This window comes from Leopardus geoffroyi, chromosome X (genome assembly GCF_018350155.1).
Source record: "Leopardus geoffroyi isolate Oge1 chromosome X, O.geoffroyi_Oge1_pat1.0, whole genome shotgun sequence".
NCBI lineage: Eukaryota > Metazoa > Chordata > Mammalia > Carnivora > Felidae > Leopardus > Leopardus geoffroyi.
In genome coordinates, this window is record NC_059343.1 from 111,173,919 (window position 1) to 111,190,091 (window position 16,173).

Here is a 16,173-nt window from a genome sequence, read left to right on the forward strand (position 1 = left end):
CCGACGGAAGCTCCCTACAACTGCACCTCTCTTCCAGATTTGGTGGCTGTTAGAGGCATAGCTGACAGCGGGTGACCAACCGTCTTGCTCTGCCTGAGACTGACGACTCAGAACCTCCCGTGCCCAACAGGGGACGTTCTCAGGCAAACTGGGTCAAGTTGATCCCTGTCGGGGCCACATGGTGTTTGCTACTCGGGATTACTATTTGTTATGGTCAGACCAGCCGCCATCCGCGGGCATTTGGAAAAGCTGGGTTATCCAGAAGCCACGTGTAGTGATATTTGAAAGTGTATTTATTTATTTTGAGAGCGAGCGCACACACGCACACGTATGCAAGTGAGCAGGGGAGGGGCAGAGAGAGGAGAGACGGAATCCCAGGCAGGCTCCGCACAGTCAGCGCAGAGCCCAGCCGGGGCCTCGAACCCACAAGCCACGAGATCATGACCTGAGCCAAAGTCGAGAGTTGGACGCCTAACCGACTGAGCCACCCAGGCACCTATAATGTGTGGTGATTTTTTAAAAAAAAATTTTAATGTTTATTTTTATTTCTGAAAGAGAGAGAGAGAGAGAGAGAGAGAGAGAGAGAGTATAAGTGGGGAAGGGACAGAGAGAGAGAGGGAGACACAGAATCCGAAGCAGGCTCCAGGCTCCGAGCGGTCGGCACAGAGCCCGACACGGAGCTCGAATTCACGAACAGCAAGATCATGACCTGAGTTGAAGTTGGACGCCCGACCGACTGAGCCACCCAGGTGCCCTGTATAGTGATTTTTAATGGGACTTTCCTCAAGGTCTATGAAGTGAGGGAAAAAGTGTTTCTTAAGTAAATGGATTTCACCAGGGGAACGTTAGCCAATTTGAGGATGATGGTCTTTAGCAGGACATTCACCCAGAATGGCCTCATTACCACTGGTTCTTATCTGTTGATTCTCTGATGCAGGCTGTCTTTCTCCAAGCTCTGTTCCCAGTGCTGTTATTACATGTGTTTGAAAGTAGTAAAACTACATTTATTTTAAAATGGTCTGTCACTCGGACTTTTCATTAATTTAAACTGATGCTACCAATCCCTCAAAGTATTGCCTTATCCAGGGCCAACCGGTTTATTTAGCACTATGCATGGACTTGTTTAAAAATAGAATTTGTGGGGGGCGCCCCGGTGGCTCAGTCTTAAGCTTCCGACTTCGCCACAGGTCATGATCTCACAGTTTGTGAGTTCGAGCCCTGCGTCGGGCTCTGTGCTGACAGCTCAGAGCCCGGAGCCTGCTTTGGATTCTGTGTCTCCCTCTCTCTGTCCCTTCCCCGCTTATAATCTGTCTCTCTCTCTCTCTCTCTCTCTCTCTCTCAAAAATAAACATGAAAAATTTTTTAAAATAAAAATAGAATTTGTGGGGAATAGGTGGATTTTCTTAAAGAAAAAATCAAAAATAGTATCTCTGGAAAGATGCATAGAGAGAAATACTCAGGAAGCTGCTAAACCGTTTATAAAGAGAGCTCACCCAGTAATTGTTAATTAGCCAGCACACAGTTCCATTTATTCAGGGCAGAACTTCCCTCCATATCTGATCTACTTTTCTACATTAATACCTAGTCAATGCAGGGCACTTTATAATTTTCAAAGATATTTCAAATGCATTTTGTCATTGGAGGCTTGCGGCAACACTTAGGTAATAAAGAGGAGGAATTAATTTCACCATTTCACAGGAGAAGAAAACAGAACACAGAGAGTTGAAGCAACCTGTCCAAAGGCACACAGTGATACCACGGGGAAGCTAGATCTGGTCCTCACGTTTGTTTAGCCACAAGTACGTTTGTCAGTTCATCCACCGAATTCATTGTGGATGGAGAGGTTACTCTACGCCACGTACAGCTAGCCAATGAGGATATTCAGGCAGAAGACGGAGCTACAGAAAAAGACACATGTGAAAGCTCCTAATACAGGGGAACTGGGGATATGTTACAGGAACACCTAGGTGCTGAGGGGTCCATAACCCAGACTAGAACATGGGGCAGGAGGATTCGGGCTCTTCAGAAGACATGCCGTTGAGTTAAAGATAGGTAGGGGTAGGGGCACCTGGGTGGCTCAGTCTGTTGAGTGTCCGACTTCGGCTCGGGTCATGATCTCACGGTTCGTGGGTTCGAGCCCCGCGTCGGGCTCCGTGCTGACAGCTCGGAGCCTGGAGTCTGCTTCGGATTCTGTGTCTCCCCCTCTTTCTCTCTCCCCCTCCCCTGCTTGTACTCTTGTCTGTCTGTCTCTCTCTCTCTCTCAAAAATAAATAAGAACTAAAAGAAAATTAAAGATAGGTAGGGGTAAGCCAGTCCAACAGCCCTTTTTCTGGCCCCTTCTGGAATGGTCCCTGTCCTAATCCTCCCTAATCGTATTTGGAGATAAAGTTTTCAGCCTGAGTTGTTGTGTAGCACCACACACTACATGTCCCTCCAATCCAAAGCTGATGTGCCCCAACCTCAGGTGAGGACAGGTTAGTCTGGCTCCTGTTGGAACAGAGATTCATCCTGGTTCGGGCCTGAAGCTGTGCCCAGAAGCAAGAAGAGGGATGAAATGAGCAAATGAGCGGCTCAAACTAGGCAAGGGTTCATGGTTTGGGTGGTTTTTAAGATCATCTGGCATGGAGGTCACTAAAATATGAGAGGGCAAAGAGTAGAAAGCTCCACATGACACAGGAGCTACAAATTAAAAGGTTTCCTTGACGGGGAAATGAAACTTCATCATAAGGGCGACCAGCCCAAGGATCAAAGCCACGCTCACGTAAAAGAATAAAATTCATTGGCTTGAGAAATTGGGAAATCACAACTGATTTTAATGATCTCTCTCCTTTTCCAAAAAGGTTAAGCCAAGGGTGACAAAAAGGACATTAGAGCCTTGGGCAACTCGACTTGACCTGGAGCTAGACCCGTCCTGCTTTCTAGTGTAAGTCATCGAGGACGATTCCCTGTGTGAATTACAACTAAGAAATCCTAGGAGAAGCTCTTTAAACCACCTTTGCTGTAAAATGCAGTACGAAGGGTGGAAGGCCAGCCCAGTACCTATGCTTAGCTGCAGTGACTTTCGCTTGCTCCCCAGTGGACTCACATGCCCACCAACTAGGACCAAGGTGCTGCAACCAAACATGCACCAACTGGGACCACAGATGGAGTGTTTTGTTTGTTTGCTTTTGCAGGAAGGAGAGGAAATAAATTAAAAATAAGAGGGAGTGGGTGAAGCTGTCTTCCTGAAGAATTAAGAAATGGGTCATTGAACAGAGCTGAAATGAGGCTTGGCTGCATCTACCTTCTGGGGAAGAACTGTGAGGGCCTCTTCACAGGCTTCTTTTATTGAACAACAGCGATACTAGTTTACCACTTTTTTGAGTTTCTTTATTTTGAGAGAGAACGAGAGCACAAGTGGGGGAGGAGGCAGAGAGAGAGGGAGAGAGAGAATCCCAAGCAAGCCCTGTGCTGTCATCACAGAGCCCCAGAGGCGGGGCTCGAACCCACGAACCGTGAGATCATGACCTCAGCCGAAATGAAGTCAGACGCTCAGCCGACTGAGCCACCCAGGTGCCCCGTGGCTACCATTTCTTGAGGGCCTACTGTGTTCCAGGCACTATGCTCTGCATTTCACAATCTCTCTGAATTCTCTCAGCAGTCTATCAAGGTAGAAATCATCACTTGCATTGCACAGATGGGGAAACAGGGACTCAGGGAAGAGAAAAAGCTAGTGCATACTAGACCAGAAATTCAAACCGTGGCTCGCTGATCCCAAAGGTATGGGCTGAAACACAACTCCGCTGTGTCTTATGATTGCCATGTCATGTTGAGATTTGCCTCCGTGTACTTTTTGTTAACCCCCAACTGTTTGGCTATATGTCTATTGGTGAAAGTCATCGAAAACTCCAACGATATTTTTGCCCTTGCTTAAGCAGAGGAGGAAAGGACAAAACCTGGAGAGCTGAGTTTCTTTTAAAGGAGCCGCCAAGAGCTCGTACCCTGGGGGAAGAACTGGGGCCACAGGCAGTAAAGAAGTGGCACCTGCCCGACACTTCCTGTGCCCCGCAGGGGAGAAGAATCACAACCACCATGGGGCGCCTGGCTGGCTCAGTCGGTTAAGCGTCCGACTTCAGCTCAGGTCATGATCTCACCGTTCGTGAGTTCGAGCCCCGCATCGCGCTCGGTGCTGACAGCTCAGAGCCCAGTGTCTCTCTCTCTCTCTCTGCCCCTTCACTGCTCACGCTCTCTCTCTCTCTCTCTCTCTCTCTCTCTCTCAAAAATAAATAAACATGAAAAAAATCACTACCACCACGACATTGACAACAAGGGAGTCGGAGCGGGCAAAGGGCAGGCCCACTGGTGGGAGGCTCCCAATCAAGGCTTCCCTGACAGATCTTTCCCTGTCCTTCACACAAGCAAGTCTCAAGAGTCTGTTTTCTTTGATACTTAGTGACTGACTACCAGCAGTAGCCCTCCTGGGTCAGAGTAATTGGGTGAAAATGTTTTGGGTGTGTTTCAGGTGTTTGTGGAGGTCAGAAGCTTTATTCTTTTTAAGTTTATTTTGAGAGAGAGAGCGTGAGCAGGGGAGGGGCAGAGAGAGAGAGGGAGAGACAGATTCCCAAGCAGGCTCTGAGCCGTCAGCACGTGAGCCCAACGTGGGCTCGAACTCACACCGTGAGATCATGACCTGGGCCGAAATCAAGAGCTGGATGCTTAACCTACTGGGCCAACGCACCCCAAGGTCAGAAGCATTCTGATGCAGTGACACAGGAATTGTGTTTTAAAAATTTTTTTTAATGTTTATTTTTTAGAGAGAGAAAGACAGTGTGTGTGCGGGGGAGGGGTACAGAGAGTGGGAGACACAGAATCTGAAGCAGGCTCCAGGCTCTGAACTGTCAGCACAGAGCCGGATGCAGGGCTTGAACCCACAGACCGTGAGATCATGACCTGAGCCGAAGTCGGACACTTAACCGACTGAGCCACCCAGGCACCCCGACACTGGAATTGTTAAAGGAGATTGCCCAACTGCCTTCTCAGGAACAGGTCAGGGGACTCATCCTGCCCAGCAGCCTTGTTTCAATTCATTCTCCACCTACCTTACATGTTCTGTGGGAGGTGAACATAAAGTAATGACGGATTTCAAATTCTTAAACATCTACCACCATGTGTACACCCCAAACCGTGTCGTGTCCGTCAGTGACTGTGACATTACTTAAAACACTTCTGGAACTCCTCTTTGGAAATCCCATTTGAGGCCGATCGCAGTGTCACAAGAAACGAAGAGCCCCATTATTTCACCTTCTTGTTCCAAAGGGACCCCGCATGGTATGAACAGGCTCGATCAGCTACCCCATTCAACCGTTTGGTTCCAAAAGACTTGTAGATATTTTCCTCCAAATCCAGTTTACCTTTACAGGAGGAGTGGCCTATACTTCTTCACCCTTGCTCTGGACATTTATTTTATCTGGCCTGCTCGGCCAAACTATAATGACGTGGTAACATCAGCAACAGCTATCGTGTATTCAGTGCCTGCGTGCTAGAACACATCTCCACAACAATGCTGCAGTGTAAGTATCATCCCCATCTGACAAATCAGGTAACAGAATTTGATGTCCAATGACCTGCCCGAAGCACGCAGTGTCTGAACGGAGATGAAAATCTCCATCTGCATCATTCTAAAGACTGCACTCTTCCCAAGATGCACCTGTCACCTGACTCCTGTTTGCTAACCTCTCGGGGTCTTTTTACCATAATCCTCAGCCTGCACCACTGAAGATGAGCTGGCTGAGAACCAGCCACTGACAGGCCCCAAAGGCTGGCCATATGCCCTCAAGGCTTTTCCCAAAGAAGATGTAGAAAAAGGTTTTGAGGACTGGCGGCATCCATATAATCAGTCTGTGACCTACCAATGCACTTGCTTTGAAGGAGGAAAGAATATTTAGAGTGTAGAAACTCTGGTATGTTAAATGAGTAATTTCTTAAAGGCAGCTATAGTCCTTCATGGACACATCTCCTAAGCTTTCTGGGCTATAAGAGCTCTGGCGGTCTGAGCCATGATCATAAGATGAGGCTGGCCTTGCCCACCATCAGAATCACATTTCGAAGGGCAATTGGGAGGTGGTATTTATTTGTTGAGGATATGGGTATCCTGAGACGGGCCCTGAAGGGCCCCAAACGTTCTCTATATAATGAACTGATCCAATTGAGCACAGGAAGGGCTGGCCTAAGTACTAATAGGACACATCTGTTTATAGTAATAAGCCGTGGGTCTTTAACAGGTGGTTACGGACATCAATACTGAGCCATGAAGATATGTCCTGGTACTTCAGACATGAGAGTAGTCAGGTGCAGCCCATCCCGGATCCCAGACGTGGTACACCATGTTAAGCTGTCAGTCTGGGGGATAAGCTGGGTTTTTCTCACTCAATTCTGAAGGCAGAGCGACTATATGCGACACCATAATCTTAAGGGATAAGTGTCACGTATTGCCATAGAGTAGGTCCTGAAAAATACCTGTCACTAAACACTACTTTTGAGATAAAGCTATGATGAAAAATATGCCAATCTAAGCTCTCAGAGGGATTATTACACGGAGGTACACTCCAAACTTATCTGATGTCTTACCTTACTGGGATTTTAAAAAGTCTTCAGCTGGGGCGCCTGGGTGGCGCAGTCGGTTAAGCGTCCGACTTCAGCCAGGTCATGATCTCGCGGTCCGTGAGTTCGAGCCCCGCGTCAGGCTCTGGGCTGATGGCTCAGAGCCTGGAGCCTGTTTCCGATTCTGTGTCTCCCTCTCTCTCTGCCCCTCCCCCGTTCATGCTCTGTCTCTCTCTCTGTCCCAAAAAATAAAAAAAAATAAACGTTGGAAAAGTCTTCAGCTGCCATAAATACTTCATGCTCTACCAAATCAAGTCCTCCTCTACATGATCCAGTTTTCCTTCAAAGCCTCTCCACGAATAATCTGGACTTACCGGAAGCGAGGTAGGAGATGCAAACTGCCGTGCTAGCAAGCAGTAGGGTGCTTCAGTACCTTCATTCTAGGGCATGCACTCAGGCTAACTAACATAGCAGTTCCCCAAGTCAGAAAGAACCGAGCGTATGCTTCCGCTTCCAGGAAAACTAAAGCAAAAATGAAATCCAAAAATGTCTGCGGGGGACCAAGAACTGTAGGGCTAGGCAAACATTCTCTCCTCTTGCCAGTAAGCAGAGCTTCCTGTGGGGCAGGGGCCAAAGGAAGAACTAGCCACAGAAAGAAAAGAGCTGGGATGCAGAAGACGATGCTAAAGTTTCTAATCCCCAAACCATCACGACAGGGGCCGCTAAGAAGAGCCACCGGGCCTTGACCTTGGCATGATTTTAGTCTGCCCTATGCCTAAACAAACTTCCGATCAAATGACTTTAGGACATGAATCAATGCCTTTGAATATTATGTCCACGATCCACTGTTTACTTTTTTCTTCCTGTGCCCCCTTCCTTTTGGCTCTGTAGTCTGTCTCGTATATTTCCTTCCCTGTTGGTACTTCCATTGGCTGTGCCATATTTAAAGTTGTATGGGGGCTCCTGGCTGGCTCTGTCAGTGGAGCATGTGACTCTTGATCTTGGGGTTGTCAGTTTGGCCCCATGGTGGGTGTAGAGATTACTTTAAAAAAAAAAAACAAAAAACCTTTGGGGGGCCTGGCCGGCTCGGTCAGTGGAGCGTGTGGCTCTTGATCTCGGGGTTGTGAGTTTGAGCCCTATGCTGGGTGTAGAGATTATGTAAAAATAAAATCTTTAAGGAAGAGAAAAAGTTGTACGTGCACTGCCCTGAGCCATTAGGAGGAAAGCCACCACCTAAACCTAAAACACAAACAAGCAAAACCCAAATAACAAATAACCTATTTTAGCATGAGAGCATGGGAGCTATAGACAACAACTGGTGTATATCACTACCTTGTTTGGATGTGACTGCAATGAGCTGTGCATGCGTACATGTGTGTCTGAATATGTATACACTGTTGCCTGTAGGTCTTATCTTCACTTAATTCCTTCACCTTCAAACTGAAGATTGTGAAGTTCTTCCCCTTTTGTTACGTACACCAAATGAAAGACTTGTTAGTGCTAGAAATTGGTCCCTTTCCACCAAAGTCCTCAAAACAGAGGGTTTTTTTTTTAATGTTTTTATTTCTTTATCTTGAGAGAGAGACAGAGAGAGCATGAGCAGGGTCTCAGCAGGGGCTGAAGGAGAGAGAGGGAGAAGAGAATCCCAAGCAGGTTTCACACTGTCAGTGCAGAGACTGACGCGGGGCTCGAACTCATGAACTGTCACATCATGACCTGAGCCGAAATCGAGAATCAGAGGCTTAACCGACTGAGCCACTCAGGCGCCTCTACATAGTGTTCTTAAAATAAATGCATTAGCATTCCCCTTTCTCTGCATCCTTGCCAACATCTGTTGGTGGGAATGCACAGTGGTGTAGTCACTCTGGAAAAAAGTATGGAGGTTCTTCAAAAAGTTAAAAATAGAACTACCCTAAAACCAAGCAATTTCACTACTAGGTATCTATCCAAAGGATACAAAAATGCTGATTCGGAGGAGCACATGCACCCCAATGTTTCTTTTTTAATTTTTTAATGTTTATTTATTTTTGAGAAACAGAGACAGCATGAGTGGGGGAGGGGCAGAGAGAGAGAGGGAGACCCAGAATATGAAGCAGGCTCCAGGCTCTGAGCTTTCAGCACAGAGCCCGATGTGGGGCTCGAACTCACGAGCCTTGAGGTCATGACCTGAGCCGAAGTCGGACGCTCAACCGACTGAGCCACCCAGGTGCCCTGCACCCCAATGTTTATAGCTGCGCTATCAACAATAGCCAAACTATGAAAACAGCCCAAATGTCCATTGACAAACGGATAAAAACGTGGTATATATAGAGATCTATATCTATATCTATATCTATACCTATATCTATATCTGTATCTGTATCTAGATAGAACTTCACCATCTTCAGTTTGATGGCAAAGGAAAGAAGTGAAGATAAGACCCATAGGCCACAGAGTGTGTGTGTGTGTGTATGTATTGTGTGTGTATATATATTTATATATAATGGACTACTACTAGGCAATGAGAAAGAATGAAATCTTCCCATTTGCAACGTGGATGGAACTAGAGTGCATTATGCTAAGCAAAATAAGTCAGAGAAAGACATATCATATTTCACTCATACGTGGAATTTGAGAAACACAACAGATGAACATAGGGGAAGGGAAGGAAAAATAAGATAAAAACAGGGAGGGAGGCAGACCATAAGAGACTCTTCAATATAGAGAACTCAGGGTTTCTGTAGGGGAGGTCGGTGGGGGGATGGTTAAACGGGTCACGGCATTAAGGAGGGCACTTGTTGGGATGAGCACTGGGTATCATATGTAAGGATCACTGGGTTCTATCCCTAAAGCTAAGACTACACACTGTATGTTAACTAACTTGAATTTAAATAAAAGAATAAAATAAAATAAAATAAATAAAATAAAATAAAATAATAAAAATAAAATAAAATAATAAAAATAAAATAAAATAAAGTAAAATAAAATAAAATAAAATAATAAAAATAAAATAAAATAAAATAATAAAAATAAAATAAAATAATAAAAATAAAATAAAGTAAAATAAAATAAAATAAAATAATAAAAATAAAATAAAATAAAATAAAAAAATAAAATAAAATAATAAAAATAAAGTAAAATAAAATAAAGTAAATAAAATAAAGTAAAATAAAATAAAATAAAATAAAATAAAATAACTGCATTATGGGAAATGTCTGGTTGGCCCAGTCAATCGGGTGTCTGACTCTTGATTTCGGCTCGGGTCATCATGTTGTGGTTTATGGGATTGAGCCCTGTGTCGGGCTCTACACGTACAGTGTGGGGCCTGCTTGGGATTTTCTCTCTCCCTCTCTCCCAGCCCCTCCCCTGCTCACACATGCTCTCTCTCTCAAAAAATAAAATAAACTTAAAAATTAAGTAGCTTATGAAAACAATCAACTATTCTCCCTCACCTTTCCTAGATTATAGGGACCAAAAGAAGATATTTTTTGCTCTCATCTTTAAAATTATATTCCATATGTCAGGAATTGGGTGTTAAGGGATGATCTCATGCTCACTCCCACTGATTGATATGCCACAGTCTATCCATCCAACCCACTAGAAGAGAGAGAAAAATAGTCTCCTTACCCTACTTGTCTGCAATAGGTTTTGCGATAGGAACAAAAATCCTTGAAAATTAAAACGATTGCTTTGTATATTCCTGCTTTGGCCTTTCCAATTAAGCAGAGTAATTCTGAAGAGGCATTATGAACATGGGAAGACTTGTCTGATCAGTGGAAATAAGCGTGCATTACACACATGGGGTGTGTGTGTGTGTGTGTGTGTGTGTGTGTGTGTGTGTGTGTGTGTAATTTCTCAGGTGAAATGCGAGGTAAGATCACAGAGGAGGGAGAGGAGGCACCTTCAGTGAAATCTGCCCCTGCACATCTCAGGGAGTATATTCTCTAATGCCAGGTGCCTCACGTATTCCACTGAGAGAGTCCCAGAGTCATCCTGAGCAAACACAAAATAGATACTGATTTGTTATGTGCAGAAGTGGCTATGTGGAACTGCCAAGAAGATAACAGCAATATTCAGGAGCTGACCTGGATCCAGGCCCAACCAGTCCAGCAACATGACAAGGAGCAAGACCAGCCAGGACTGAATCACAAAGGGGGCTAAGGTGTCATGCCACAAAGTACAAGTCCTTACATATACAGAACTGATAAGCCTCAAAATCACTAGGGACGCATAAAACCCTATGGGAGGGGTGCCGATGGTAGGAGAAGCTACTTGACCACACACATACGGCTGAGAGAAAAACACTCGGGAGAATGACTGCAAAGGGGTATAAAGAGGAGAGGTGAAGGAGAGGCTAGCATTTAGGCGGTGGTCCAAGATGATGGCGCTGGGAGACCTGAAGGTTTGGCTGCCCTGTCCTCAAGGTTAAGGGTGAGCCATGCGGAATCCAGAGGTGGTGAGAGAAGCCTGATAGAGCTCAGGGTTCACGTGAAAATGGGTGGAAAACCGATGACAGTGGATAAACAAAATGTGCCATATCCAGACAGTGCAATATTATTTGGCCATAAAAAGGAATTAAGTACTGATACATGCTTCATTGTGGATGAACCCTAAAAACATTATGCTAAGTAAATGAGTCTATTTATATGGAACATCCAGAATAGGTAAATCCATAGAGACAGAAAGCGGACTGTTGGTTGGTTGCCATGGGCTGGGGGAAGCGGGGAATGGAGAATGACTGCTAATGAGGACAAGCTCTCTCTTTGGAGCGATGCAAAGGTCTTAAAACTAGACAGAGGTGGTGATTATACAACATCACGGATGTACGAAATGCCACTGAATTGTATACCTTACACAGTTTAATTTTATGTTATGTGAATTTCACCTCAATTACACACACGCAATCAATAAGGAGGGGTAGGGCCTCTGTTTTGACACCGCTGAGGGGAACTCTCCCTGGACTGCTTCTCGTTAAGCTGTAAACTCCTCAGCAGGAGCAGGCACTGGATTCTACTTATCACTATGCCCCACAGGGCCCAGTGTATGAGAAGTGCTCAGTCTTTGTTGCATGAACCTGAATGATCAGATGCTAAATGTACAGACAACATCGCGTTTTTTTCAAACTAGCAGTTTTTGAACACGTGTAAGTTTAAGTAGCTCCTGTTACACTAATTTAAAGACAAACTTGATTAAACAGTACAGTGGGGCTTACCTTCCAGAGGGCATCAAACCATCCGGAAGAAGAATGAAAATTTTAGTCCGTGATCCAGATATTTAGCCTCACAGTTCTCAAAGGGTGTGTGAGGATGTATTTACTACACTGCTTACTCTTCATACAGGTATTTTCAGCACCAATGCAGGCAAAGCCTACGTTTACCTGTTAAGCCCAGGGTTAACGCACTCCCATGGGATCCTTTATGCTTCTCTTGGTCCCAGGGATTCTCTAACTGAAATTCTCCGTAGTTTGACAGAGGCAATTGTACGAAAGCTCTGCCTATACGATACATGGTAGCTCAGATCGAAAGCGCGTACCCTCACATGAGCCAAGTTCACTAATTGCAAGATTTCTCTGCTAAATCCCAGAATCCAATGTTTATCTCAAGCCAAGATGGGGTGCGGGGTGGGCTGTGGTGGGGAGGTTATGAGGACAAATAGCAGCTTTATGTGGTACTCCGTCAGACTAGATCTGTGGAAACATTCTCTTCGTTCATGTTTTAACTGATTAGTTTCATAAGAGCCAACAATTGAAAGGATGTGAAATACGACCATATTTGGAGAAACAGTGGTTTGAACTCTTTAAAAGTTGAGTGGTCTATATGTACATGTGTAGAAGGAGGGTATAAATAGCTCTGACAACCCAGCTGACATGGATATTGATCCATATTTTCTTTAGTATCAATATGTTCCTTTTAATCAGGTGTCTCCACTGACAAGTCTCATTTCCCTTCAGGATCCTTGATTTTCATACATTTTCTTGACTGAGAGTAAAATACTTTGAAAGGAATATAAACCCAACCTGTAACTATAACAAGGTTACAACTGATTTGGCCATATGAAGTGGCAACTGTTACTTAAGACTAAACGAAATGAGAAATTCAAAGAAAAGCTCTGGAAAGACATTTTACTATCGATGAGATGTGCGGTGTGAAGTTAATCTTTATAAATGGTACAAATGGAGGGCACACATGTCCTCAGGCTACAGAACTCTGTACTACTAAATGTATATCCTTGAGTAATTTTTTTTTTTAAATCTAGTTTGACACTATTCCCTAGTCCAATCATCACATTAGGTCAGTAATTTAAGTATAGGTTAATTATAACCTGAGGTTACTAACCAAGAGTTACTTCCTGGATTATACTACCCTTCTATCTGCAGATATGTTTGATTTCCTTACTTCCTTTCTCCCTCCCTCCCTCCCTCTCTCTCGACCTTCCTTCCTTCCTTCCTTCCTTCCTTCCTTCCTTCTTGCCCTCCCTCCCTAGATACCACCTATCAACAATAAAATGTGTTTTGAAACAACAGACTTTTCAGAAGGGGTTTGGAATAATAGCTTTTCTCGATACTATTTGTTTTATGTTATTGTTTTGTTTGATACCATGAGATATTTAAAGCTAGCAAATTAAACAAAAAATACTTCAGTTAACAGAGTTCTTTTAATGGTGCAAAAGTTCATTTCACTAATTTTTAGGCTCATTCAAATTTAGCAGGCTTTGGATTCCATCATTTGAGAGAAGAGGACTTTCTTGATTCTCAGGAAACATCCTTCATGAAAGTATACTGTGCATGAAGTAGTTTATATGAGCAAAATTCAATTTAAAAAAATCTCACCGCAGGGGTACCTGGGTGGTTCAAGCGGTTAAGCGGCAGACTCTTGATCTCAGCCCAGGTCATGATCTTGCAGTTCGTAAGATCGAGCCCACCACGAGGCTCCATGCTGACACTGTGCGGAGCCTGCTTCTGATTCTCTTTCCGCCCCGCCCCTGCTGATGTTCACTCTCTCTCAAAATGAATAAATGAACTTAAAAACATTTTTTTTTTTAATCCCACCAGGGCACCTGGGTGGCTTCGTTGGTCGAGCATCTGCATCCGACTCTTGATTTCAACTCAGGTCATGAGGTCATGGTCAAGGCACTGAGCCCCACGTTGGGCTCTGTGCTAAGCGTGGAGCCTGCTTGGGATTCCCTCTCTCCCTCTCTCTCTGCCCCTAACCTGCTTATGCGTGCTTGCTCTGTCTCTCTCCCTCAAAATAAATAAAAGAAACTTTGGGAAAAAAATACCACTAATTCAAAAAACACAGGCCTGGGAAGAAATTCTTTTGAATTAACTAAAACTGGATCATCTGATTTTGTTTTTCTTAAAGAGCAGTAGGAGATACATCCATCAGGATTACAACACTTGGCCTTAAACAAACACAACAATAGAGAAACCAGTATTAGCACCTGATATATAGTAGGTGCTCAAATATTTGTTAAATGAGTAAATAAATGAATACATTAACAAATAAATGTAGTGTCAACTAAAATTTCTTCTTTAAGGACAGACCATGGTTAGGGGTGCCTGGGTGGCTTAGTCAGTTAAGCATCTGACTTGATTTTGGTTTAGGTCACGATCTCACCATTTGTGAGATCAAGCCCTGCACTGGGCTCTGTGCTGTCAGAGCAGAGCCTGGAGCCTGCTTCGGATTCTGTGTCTCCTTCTCTCTCTGCCCCTCTCCGGCTCTTGCTCTCTCTCTCTCTCTCTCTCTCAAAAATAAATAAATATTGGGGCGCCCGGGTGGCTCAGTTGGTTAAGCCTCCGACTTCGGCTCAGGTCATGATCTCACGGTCCATGGGTTCGAGCCCCACATCAGGCTCTGTGCTGATAGCTCAGGGCCTGGAGCCTGCTTCAGATTCTGGGTCTCTCTCTCTCTCTCTGCCCCACCCCCACTTGCACTCTGTCTCTCAAAATGAATAAACATTAAAAAAATTTTTTAAATAAATATTTTAAAAATTAAAAAAAAACAGACCATAGTTAGAAGATATGCTGCTTAAAACAAATTAGTATTCAGGAATTGTTCATTTTTACCCTATTAGCATACCAGGGGGTAAGTCACTGGGATGGTTTCTCATGAAGCTTATGTAAGAACCACATATTTGACCTGTGGGCATTTTCTTTTTTTTAAAGATTATATTGTTTATACCTGTTTTAAAGCATCTGCTTTTTATAAAGCCAAATACCAATGGCTTTTCTCTGACACTTTAAAAAAATATGTCATAGCAGTTAAGTACATTTTCATGATTCTACTTAGAACCTGATGAGCTTTTAGGATGATAAATATGCACGATTTCTCCAGAGTGGAGTGGATGCGTGGGGCCATTAGTCCCTGTAGCCTGATTCACATTTGCTGGAGGCAAGTTCAATGACTCATCCAGGGTGGCATGCAACTTCAGTCTCATTAGCACCTCATTCTCACTGTCCCAGGTCAGTAACACGGCTTAGTTGAGAAATAAGCGGGTTTTCAGGCATGTGCTTGGGAAGAGGAGAGGTGGAGGGGGAAGGGAGAAAGGGAGAAGGAACAGAAGAAATCTGGATTGGGCTTCTGGTATGTGCCAGCCGGCTAGGGACTTTACATTCATGACCTCACCTAATAGTTACAACAGCCCTGCGAGATGCCCTTGCCTTATGGAGGAGGACCTTGGGACTGTCTAGGTTAAGTGACTCACCCAAGGCCCCACGCGGTGAGTAGCGGGACAGAGATACAAACCCAAGTTCATCTGGCTCCAAAGCCTTCCTCTGTCCATTACATTACATGGCTAATTCATAAGCCATTTAGCATCATGACCTGTCCTGATGTTGGTCCCCACTAGAATATAAGCTCTTCAAAGCAAGTAACTTGCCTGTCTTCACCCTCATATCCCTAGCACTAACTTGGTACCTAACCCACAGGATCTCAAAACATAAATGCATGAATGAATGAATGAGAAAAAAACCCCACAGACTGCCAGAGCAGAAGGGCTCTAATCCAACCACCTCACTTTTTAGACCGGGAAACCAAGGTTCAGAGAGATTAAGTCACTTGCCCTAGATTAAGCAACTCTTTAGTAAAAGATTCAGAACCCGAGTTCAAGTATCTTCTGTATTCCCCCTTACAAGATGCTGCCACTTGGGACAGGTTTGGAAGCATGTTCGTCAGCTCCACATGGTTTCCTAAGCATTCTCCCCCTCCTAATTTCGTCCCTTAATCCCAAGCTGTTCCTTACACATGCGAAGCAAGGGAGGTTAGGAATGCCACGAGCCCACTAGAACGAAAGCTTCGCCGGGACAGGAAATTTTGCCTGGCTTGTTCACTTCAACATGACTGGCGCTTAGAAGGTGCTCAGTAAATATTTGCTGAATAAATATTCTTTCCTTTCCAGCGATGAGCAAATTCTTCATAGATGACAGATGTTAGCACAGATTCTATTAACACTCGGTGATCAACCATTTCAGCAAAACTGTTTGATGAAATGGCACTCCTCTTTCCCTCCCTATTCTTTCCTCCGTCTTCGTCTATGAAATGGGGGAAATAATGGCATTTATTCCAGAGGACTGGTGTAAGGATAAAAAGAGTTAATACAGACAAGCACTTAGCATGG

At 44.4% G+C, this 16,173-nt stretch overlaps 1 protein-coding gene across 2 annotated transcripts in view; it reads right to left on the reverse strand.

The window, feature by feature from the left end:
• The window catches only part of GPC3 (glypican 3), a 426,034-nt gene that overhangs the window by 113,806 nt on the left and 296,055 nt on the right, over nucleotides 1-16,173 (reverse strand). The gene's annotated exons all lie outside the window — the stretch shown is intronic.